The sequence below is a fragment of the Sturnira hondurensis genome, unplaced genomic scaffold, assembly GCF_014824575.4.
Source record: "Sturnira hondurensis isolate 20B ecotype Veracruz unplaced genomic scaffold, ASM1482457v3 Scaffold0014854, whole genome shotgun sequence".
NCBI lineage: Eukaryota > Metazoa > Chordata > Mammalia > Chiroptera > Phyllostomidae > Sturnira > Sturnira hondurensis.
Window position 1 is genome coordinate 8,870,825 of NW_028087485.1, and position 9,264 is coordinate 8,880,088.

The 9,264-nt window shown below is 47.8% G+C and overlaps 1 pseudogene; it reads right to left on the reverse strand.

The window, feature by feature from the left end:
• Nucleotides 1-5,438: 5,438 nt before the first annotated feature.
• On the reverse strand, nt 5,439-7,084 carry LOC118999385 (40S ribosomal protein S18-like; annotated as a pseudogene).
• Between the last annotated feature and the right edge of the window lie 2,180 nt (nt 7,085-9,264).

Consider the following 9,264-nt stretch of genomic DNA (forward strand, 5'->3'; position numbering starts at 1 on the left):
ACCAGAGCTAGAGGGGTGGGTGACGGTCCCCCCAGAGCAGAGAGATGTGTGATGCAGGCTTGTCAGCCCTCCCCCCGCCCCCCATCCCTCATCAACACCTGGGGCCAAGATTCATAGCCTCTGCCAGAGGCTCCTCCAGCCCCCGAGCTGGCCTCCACTGGACGCTGGAGCCCAGTGTGTATGCCCTCTCCCTGAAACTGGCAGGCGATCTTTCGGGGCCAGGAGATGGGGAGACACAGCAACACTCTATTTTTCCTGGAAATAGCTTAGGGGCCAGGAGTCAGGATAAACCAGCAAAGGGGAAAAGGAGAGGAGGATTCAGAAGAGACACGGCAACCGTGGCTTTTGACCTGTTTTCTGCTGTTACTGCACATGGCCTTCATCCCCCAGCCCTATCCCAGGTTTTCCAGGAAACGCCACTCCGAATAATGGCTTCTCAGGTCAAGACACTAGTCTGTCACACTGGGCAGTTTCTCACCAAGAGAAAATAAAGCCATGACATGCCAAGATCAGACTCATGTGAGAAATAAAGTGCTCAAGTCAGAATATAAAAAAAAAAACAACCAGTTTTACTGTTTTACTTGGAAGCTGTGTCTTCTTGGCTCCATTTTGTCTTGCATGGGTTGCCACGTCTTATTTAAGCCCCTGTGATGTGTCGGGGGCTGGGACACAGACAATAATGACTGTGGCCAAGTCCCTGCTCCAAGAGTTCAGGACTGACCCAGTGACTGTGAGCCTCCCCAGGGCAGGAACTAAGCCTGGGAGGAGCGTGCTCACTCTGCCTGTGGCTTCCACAGTGCCTGGCACACATTTGGTACTCCATCATGCCTCTTCGATGACAAACTTCAGTAGCATCTTTCCCACACAAGAAAATGATGCAGAAACCAACAGGAGTGAAGCCTTGTATTATTTTCCCTGATCAAATCAGTTCCAAGGGGGAAACTTTTTTTTTTTGAGATTGGACAACAGCAAAAATGCTACAAAAATTGACGCCTGGTGTCCTGACAACACTACCCTGTGGTCGTGTGGCACAACTAGGGGAAGAAACGCTGGTCTGGAGGCCTCTGGTTAATTAATGCCAGTGGTGCCCTTGGGCCCCTGTGTGACTGCGGAGCCCCTGGCTGCTCTGAGCCTGGTGCTTCTCCTCGATCAGGGCAGGAGAGACAGCAGGAGCTCAGAGATGCTTTAGAACACGAGTTCTGAACTGGCACCTGTGGGTTCTGGCCTCAAAGCCTCAAGTTGAGGAAATGAAACGGTCGTCCCCAGATGCGGGTTTGGTGCCCACATCAGGTTTTAAAGAAGATTGAATTCGTTCCAACATTGAAAAATCAGGAGACTTTATGTTTCAAACTCTGAATATCCAGCTGCTCTGAAAAAACAAAGTCTGACAGCACCAGGCCAGAAGCTCAGCACGAAAACAGACTTTTGTAGCTGGAGAGTCGCTACATCCTTTAGCCTGAGCCTGAACTCTGCAGGTGGCCACGGTTCTCCCCACAATCAGCTTCCTTCCTTTAAGCCACCTCTAGTCACCTGACCAGCTCAACTGCAGGTTCAAGGCAGCATGTGCCCAGCTAGAAATTCACACTCAAAGGCACAAGTTGGCCCTCAAGAAGTCAGAGGAAAGGGAGTTCCAGGATTTGGGGAAGACTAGAAGAGTGATTCTTGAGCGGTCAAGAAAATGAATGTCAAATGTGTGTGGTCCCATGAGCTGTCCAGGTGTCAATCATTCTAGCTGCAGCCGGGGTCTATGCAGAGAAGCTGGGAGGGTAAGGCTGAGAATGATAAGCTGAGCCCATATTGTTGGCAGGAGAGCCCTGAATGCCAAGTAATATCATTCTCAGCGTTTCACGCCAGAAACTCCAGATATAATGTGGGGTTTAGGGACTACAGCTGCCAAGCTCCCCCCTACACACATTTCCACCCCCACCTTCATGACTTGAGTTGAAGTAGAAGTCTAGGCCTCGGGAAATTCAAGGCTAAGTGCAAGCTTCCGAAAACCACCCTCTGCCTTCACAAACTCCTCGTTCTGTAGGTTTTCTAAAGCAGCGAGAGGTGCCCCACGAAGTCCCAGCAGCAGCAGAGGGCAAACTTCGGGCGTGAATCCCCCCAGAGCACCTCAGGGGGAAGAATAGGAGAAAGAAAAAAGGAGGGAAAAAAACCGCCTTCCAGCTTCATTAGAGCTCTTGCTTAACCAAGCTAAAAATAAAACTAATTGCTTTTGCTATTCTAATGTGAAAAATCAGTTTTTAAAGGATCAAAATTCCTTCCATGGCTGGAGAAATCATTGAATTGGTAATAGACGGACTGCCAATGAATTATGAATGTCATAATCAAGCCATCTTGGAAGGCCACAGTCTTGGTTACAAATGGGCACTATAATTAGAAATATGCTAAGCTGCCTAAAGCAGACCCCCTTCCTTTTTTTTTTTTTAAGAAAAAAGAGGCATAGACTGCTCCTCTTCGGGTATCTGGCTTGTTCTTGAACAACACCTGTTCTCACCAATACAGGAGACATCGACACAAAAGAACACACAAACCCCATCGCTTCTCCCTTTAAGAAACCCCACAAATCTCTCCCAGCTGTGATGAGGAAAGGGCTTCAAGTCTGTTCATTTAGTACCTGGAATTCTACAAACTACAGATATTCTAGGACAGCAAGCAGCCTGTTCTCAAATCCAAGAGGTCTGGGGTCTGAGCAAGCTCAGTCATCCACACATTAGTGGGAATCAGTTTGATCCAATCCTTTCGTTAGAACAAAGAGGAAAGCTCTGTAGGATTGGGAGCTGGAGGAGAGGGGGCATGAATATCAGGGAGGAAAATGAGAGAGGAAAGGCAACACTGAAGGCTGAGATTCCAAGGAGGGTGGATATGAATTGGGCTGATTCCTATCTCAGAGCCCTCAACCAGGAAGGAGAAAAGGTCCCCACATAAAACTCAAACAAGAAAAGCTAGTCTAGATTGACAGGGTTGATAACAACACTGTTCCCCCAAGATAGAATCATGCCTGAGAAGGAGTTTATCTTACCTGGTTTTCTTGAGGATGGATCCAATTTCAGCAAAACAAGGGCTGGGAGTTGCTGTTTTCCTTCCAGTCCTTTACCTTCGCCTTGGGGTCTGGAGATAGGACCAGTCCTAACTAGAGACCTCACTGAACAGGAACTACTTCTAAGCACTTGTCTTATCCCAGCCCTGGAGCAGCCCGCTGGGGGAAGGAGGGGACGCTTCTGCTTCTCCCTGAGCCTGGGACTAAAGGTGAGCCAAGCTCCGGCGCTTCCTGGGCATGGCCATACGGGCTGATGGTCCTCAGCCCTGATTGCACCTAAACTTCACCTGGGAGATGTTTCCATGTTGACGCCCAGTTCACACCCCAGATGGATTCAATGTAACAGCAAGGAGCAACTCCAGGCATCACTATTTGTGAAAGCTTTTTAGAGATTCTAATATGCAGTCATGATTGAGGACCCCTGACTTCGTCATTTCCTCTCAGAACCCACTCTCTATCTTCATGCTTCTCTCAACTTCCCAGGCCTAGCGTGAGGGGTTTCTCTGGCATGAGAGTCTCGAGGCAGCAAGGCCTTTATCACTCAGGGTGGGCACCACCTTCCGGAGCATTTCTGTATAGAGCCCAGGACAGCTTCCTCACACCTAATCATTCCATTAAAATAGCCTTTACGGCACATCTTATCTGGGGAAGCAAACAGGATTCATCCTCAAGCCGACCCTGTTGGACCACAAGGGCTTCTCTAGGGCGTGATATTGAGAAAATCCTTCTTAACAGGACCGTCCAAGCTCAGTAGGAAAGAATACCATCTTCAGTTACGAATGTCAGCCAAGGGAACAGGGAAGGGAAATGGTGGTACAGGAGCCCAGCATTTGTCAAGCCTAACAACTTCCTCATTGGCTTAAAGGGGGGCGGGGGGAGGAACGCAGGGAAAGAAAGTGGCATGCCCACTAACCAGCTAACGAATCAACAAGTTAGGCTGACAAGCGTGGCCTGTGTCTAACACCATGGAACCCTGTTACTCAGAGTGCGGTCCCTGGACCACCAGGAGGAGCATCAGCTGGGACCCCGTTAGACAGGCAGGAACTCGGGCTCCGCAGAAGACGCATTGGATCCAAATCTGCATTTAACAAGTTCCCCAGGTGATTCCATCTCACAAAGAGTTTTGCAAAGTACTGCTAGAGGCAGACAGAAAATAGGAGTAACAGTGGGCTCTGCCACGGTCCAGATGAGGAACACAAGAAAGCACTCAAGCAAAGAACAATGCTAAGTAACGTTCGAGCACCGAAATGCTGCCTGAGCCCAGAAAGGGGAGAGAGAGGTCCGTGTGAGTGCAAAAGCTCAGAAGGCCTCAGAGCGGAGGAGGTCTTAAGGCAAGGTCCAAAAGGATGGGCAGATCTCAGAACAGGCAGAAAGGGCCCCTGCCTCTCTCCAGCAACTCTCCTTCTTTCACCCCTGGGACGTTTTCTATGGCCTCCACTGCCTTAGCTCTGGCTACAGATCAGATGTTTCTAGGGGGAGCCTTCTCTCCCCAAAGGCTTGGGAGCTGAGAATGACCACTCACAATAGTTTTGAATAAATAAATGGGTGACGGAATGGACGAGGAAGCAGTGAAGCCAGGCCTGTAAAACCACAAAGCCCAGCTCCGTTCAGCCACTCTCCAACACCACCACCCTGGATTGACCTGCTGGAACTTAGGCTGGTGCCTCAAATGATTAGACTGTGACAGGAAGGAAGGAAGGAAGGGAGGGAGGGAGGGAGGGAGGGAGGGAGGGAGGGAGGAAAGAGAAGAGAAGAGAAGAGAAGAGAAGAGAAGAGAAGAGAAGAGAAGAGAAGAGAAGAGAAGAGGAGAGAAGAAAAGAAAAGAAAATTTAATTTAATCCAGAATCCCCAGCCTCACCCAAGTCTGCTTTGGCTGAGAATCCGCTAGAGCCACTTTATTCTGGAAGAGAATTCTCCAGGCTCTCTGGTCCCAGCATCCATGGCTGAGCCCCAGGGGAAGAGAAAGAGAATACGGTTTAAAGAGAGGATCAGGAGTCCTGCCAAATCGTACGGGGCACGGGTAATAGTCACTGTGAGTGTCGGTTCTCCCTTAGTCATGACATCTCCCTTCTTCTACGGCAGCACTCAAAGGCCCTCGCCAGCCAGTCTGCCGGCCCTGATCACCCCAGACCACCCCACAAAGACGATGTATGTGGACGTACTTTGTAGAGAGTAGAGATCTTCCATTTAAAGTATCAGCATTGTTGTATGAATGAAAATAACCTAAATAGAATCTTACAGACAGGTATTTTCCAATCTTTTATTCTTGCACAGTCTTGTGTTTGTGTATTCTGCAAAAAAAAAAAAAAGTGCGGGTTCTGGGGCGATGCTACCTGTGTTTGGATGCTGTCTCCGGCACTTTTTAGTTGTGCGACCTTGAGCAAGCTACTGAACTTCAATAGGCCTTGAGATCCTCATCAATAAAAGGGAGATAACACATGTCATAGGGTGCTCTGGGGGTTAAAAGCATTAATGCATACGTGAGTTTTTGGAACATACTACATATATTCAATAAATGTGAGCGATTAGTATCTCCTTTTGGCTCCTGCTCACGGGTAGACATCTCCCTTTGTGCCTACTCCATGTGTGCTGCCCCTGGTTGCCCAGACGCTCCCATGGACACCACCTAAACCTGGTATAAAGCAGCACCTCATGCTTCAAAGAAAGCAGTGCCCTCCGAGATTCGATTCTTTATACCTACCATTCCCTGGGATGCATTCTCAGTTAACTGGAATGGAAGTATTTGGTAATCTAGTATTGTACATGGAGGTATTTCAGACTCATACATGTCTATATTCCTTTGAAGGTACAGAATGTCTGCTCTTTAAAGAGGAACCTGAGGATATCAATGCCTGAACAAAAAGGGATTATGCACAGCACTGAAACTTCAGGTGCAGCCATAGATCAGGCAGGTACACAGTTTTAAATTAAAGAAGGACAGAAACCTGAATGCCCAGCTCTGGAGGCAACCCTCCTCTTAAAGCAATAGCAGAGGACAGGAAGCCTCCAGGAAGGAACTTCAAGGCAGACGTGTGATTTGGTTGGCTCATTGTTTCTGAACTTCGAGTTCTTCTTCTTTGGGTGAGAGCACGAAGGGACACCTCTTCCTTGGTCATCGCCACCAAAAAGCAGTCCTCCTGCAGCTAGAGACTGTAGGAGCCACCTCTACCACCAAGGTCAAAGTCACCATGGGATGGCAAGCCCCATAAGTTAATGCTCCCAGAGCCTCTTCAAGGACAACCCAGCAGAAATCTCCCCCGTTTTCTCCCTTCTATCTGAAGAAAACATGCTCCCTCCATGAGCAGGGGACATCGTGCTAAAACCAGGAAGGTCCTGGTTCCTGTAGGAAAGAGCTGGAGCAGATAAGGCTATCTGAGGACTGCGGGGCTCCCAGAATGATTTCCCCCTGCTCTTCCTCCTGAACGGCTATACTGGGTGACTGTTTATCTCTGCCTTATGTTCCAAACTACTGATTCGAACCTCATCTTCCTTCCCTTCACTATTGGTTCCTTGTGGGTTTTTCTTTTTCCTTTTCTTTTCTTCATGTGCATGGGTGCATAAACTATTTATTAACAGACAAGGCCTACAAATGTATTTCTTCTTGAACACACCCACAGCGTGACCCTGATGGCCTATGGTCTTGGTGCGCTGGCCTCGAACACGAAGACCCGAGAAGTGGCGCAGCCCTCTGTGGGTCCAAATTTTCTTCAGCTGCTCCAGGTCTTCATGAAGCTCGTTGTCCAGACCATTTGCCAGGACCTAGCTGTATTTTCCATCTTTTGCATCCTTCTGTCTGTTCAAGAACCAGTCTAGAATCTTGTACTGGTGTGGTATCTGCATAATGGTAATCACCTGCTCCACCTCATCCGCTGTGAGCTCTCCTGCCCTCTTGGTGAGGTCGGTGTCTGCTTTTCTCAATACCACACGAGCAAATCTTCACTCCACACCCTTCACTGCAGTGATGGCAAAGGCTATTTTGCATCGCCCGTGGATACTGGGGCTGGGTACTTGCAAAATGTGCTGGGACTGCTCAGGATTCATGAGAATCCTGGCTGCAGCCGTGTGTAGGCCTCCTGTGGAAGTGGATTTTTCTTTATTTCGCTTAGTGTAGCATTCATTTCTTCCCTTATGTGTCTGCCGTACTCAGTGAGATCTCTAACCATGCTTATCACCAGTGTTTTAAACTCTGCACCTGATAGGCTGGTTATCTCTGTTTTTCTTTGTGTGTTTTTTTTCTGGAGCTTTGCTCTGTTCTTTCAGATTTTGGGGGGCCATATTTGTCTCCTCAATTTGGCAGCCTCCCTGTGTTTGTTTCGGTGTGTTAGATAGAGCTGCGGTCTTGGCCCACCTGTTACGTTGTAAGGGACGGAGCCTTAGGTATTCCCCAGGGTGGGGCAACATCCTTTGCTGCTTTGTGGTATTGTGTGTCAGGGAGGGGTTGGAAAGAGCACAGTGCTGCCTGCTCAGCCCCATTGCCAGTCACTTCACCCTCTTCCTGTATGTGATTGATGCCCCTTTTAGCCGTTGCCCTGGTGGTGGTTCCCCAAGTGGGTGAGTTTGCCTATGTTCTTGGACCATGAGGGCCCTTTAAATAGACTCTCCTGAGAGACAGACAGTCGTTTCCACTGCCCCAACTCTCATTGGTTTTCACAGCCAGAACTTATGAAACTTTATTTTCCTAGGGCTGGGACCCTGGGCTACGCAGTCTGGCCTGGGCCTGGGATCCCTAGCTGCCCAGTGTCCCTCCTGGTTTTTACCCACATCTGAACGTGGGACTGCCCTCTACCCTCCCCCTCACTGCTGCCGCTACACTGAGTCCTCCCTGCCTGGCTGCCCATTTCTGTCCTTCCTACCTGTCTGGATGAATACTTCTCCTTTAAATCCTCAGTTGTCAGACTTCCATACAGTTTGATGTTTTGGCTGTTCTGCTTGTTTTTTGTGTTGAGGTTAGTTGTGATCCCTCTTATGGTTGTGCGAGGAGGTGAAGCGTGTCTACCTGCGCCTCCATCTTGGCCAGACGCTCTCATCAGTATTTCCAAAGACATTCCCTCTGCTTCTACGTGGCCAGTCATTCTTTCTGGATCCTCACTTGTTTCCCCTTCCCAAGCATTCAAGGGGATTCTTCTCTGTACTTCAGTTTCTGACCACCTTATAGGGTAACCACTTCTTCAAGCCCTTGTCCGGGGTGGTGAAACTTTGATCCAGCCTCAATTTATTTCCCAATGTCTGAGGACACACTGTCTCTTCCCACCCCACCCCCACTTCTGTACCCCTAGAACATGCCAGAGTTCCTCACCCCTTACTTTTCTGGTGCTGTAACTCTTGACTCTTCCAAGGTTTGTGGGCAGAAAAATTCACTACCCATTTCCAGTGCAAAGTTACACTTTATGAACTTCTTCATTGAAAAGACTTGAGTAATCACGAAAAAATCCTGATGAGACATGAAAGAGAACTTAATGCAATCCCCTTTATTTATTTATTTAAAATTTTTTTAAAATCCTCACCTAAGTATATAGTTATTGATTTGGGAGAGAGAGAGAGAAACATCAATGTGAGAGAGAAACATTGGTCAGTTGCCTTCTGTACCTGCCCCAACTGAGACTCAAACCCATAAGCTAGGTATGTTTCTGTTAATGAGGTTTGACGCCCACTGGACAGTGAAAACCTCTGAGCCCCACGGGTCTGTATCAAATCACAGGAAAAATAATTCAAAAAAATGAGGAGCAAATAAGAAGGCTCTGGAACATCTCAAAACACACCAACATCCAAATCATAAGGGTGCCAGAAGGAGAAGAGGAAGAGCAATAAATTGAAAACTTATTTGAAAACATAATGAAAGAAAACTTTCCTACTTCGGTAAAGGAAATAGACATACAAGTCCAGGAAGTACAGTCTCAAAATAGTTGAACCACACCAAGGCACATCATAATTAAAATGCCAAAGGTTAAAGATAAAAGAGAATCTTAAGAGCAGCAAGAGAAAACAGAGTTACCTATAAGGAAGTTCCCATAAGACTACCAGCTGATTTCTCAAAAGAAACTTTGAAGACAAGAAGGGGCTGGAAAGAAGTACTTAAAGTAATGAAAAGCAAGGACCTACAACCAGATTACTCTACCCAGCAAAGCTATCATTTAGAATAGAAGGGCAGGTAAAGTGCTTCCCAGACAAGATAAAACTCAAGGAGTTCATCATCACCAAGCCCTTACTATATGAAATGTTAA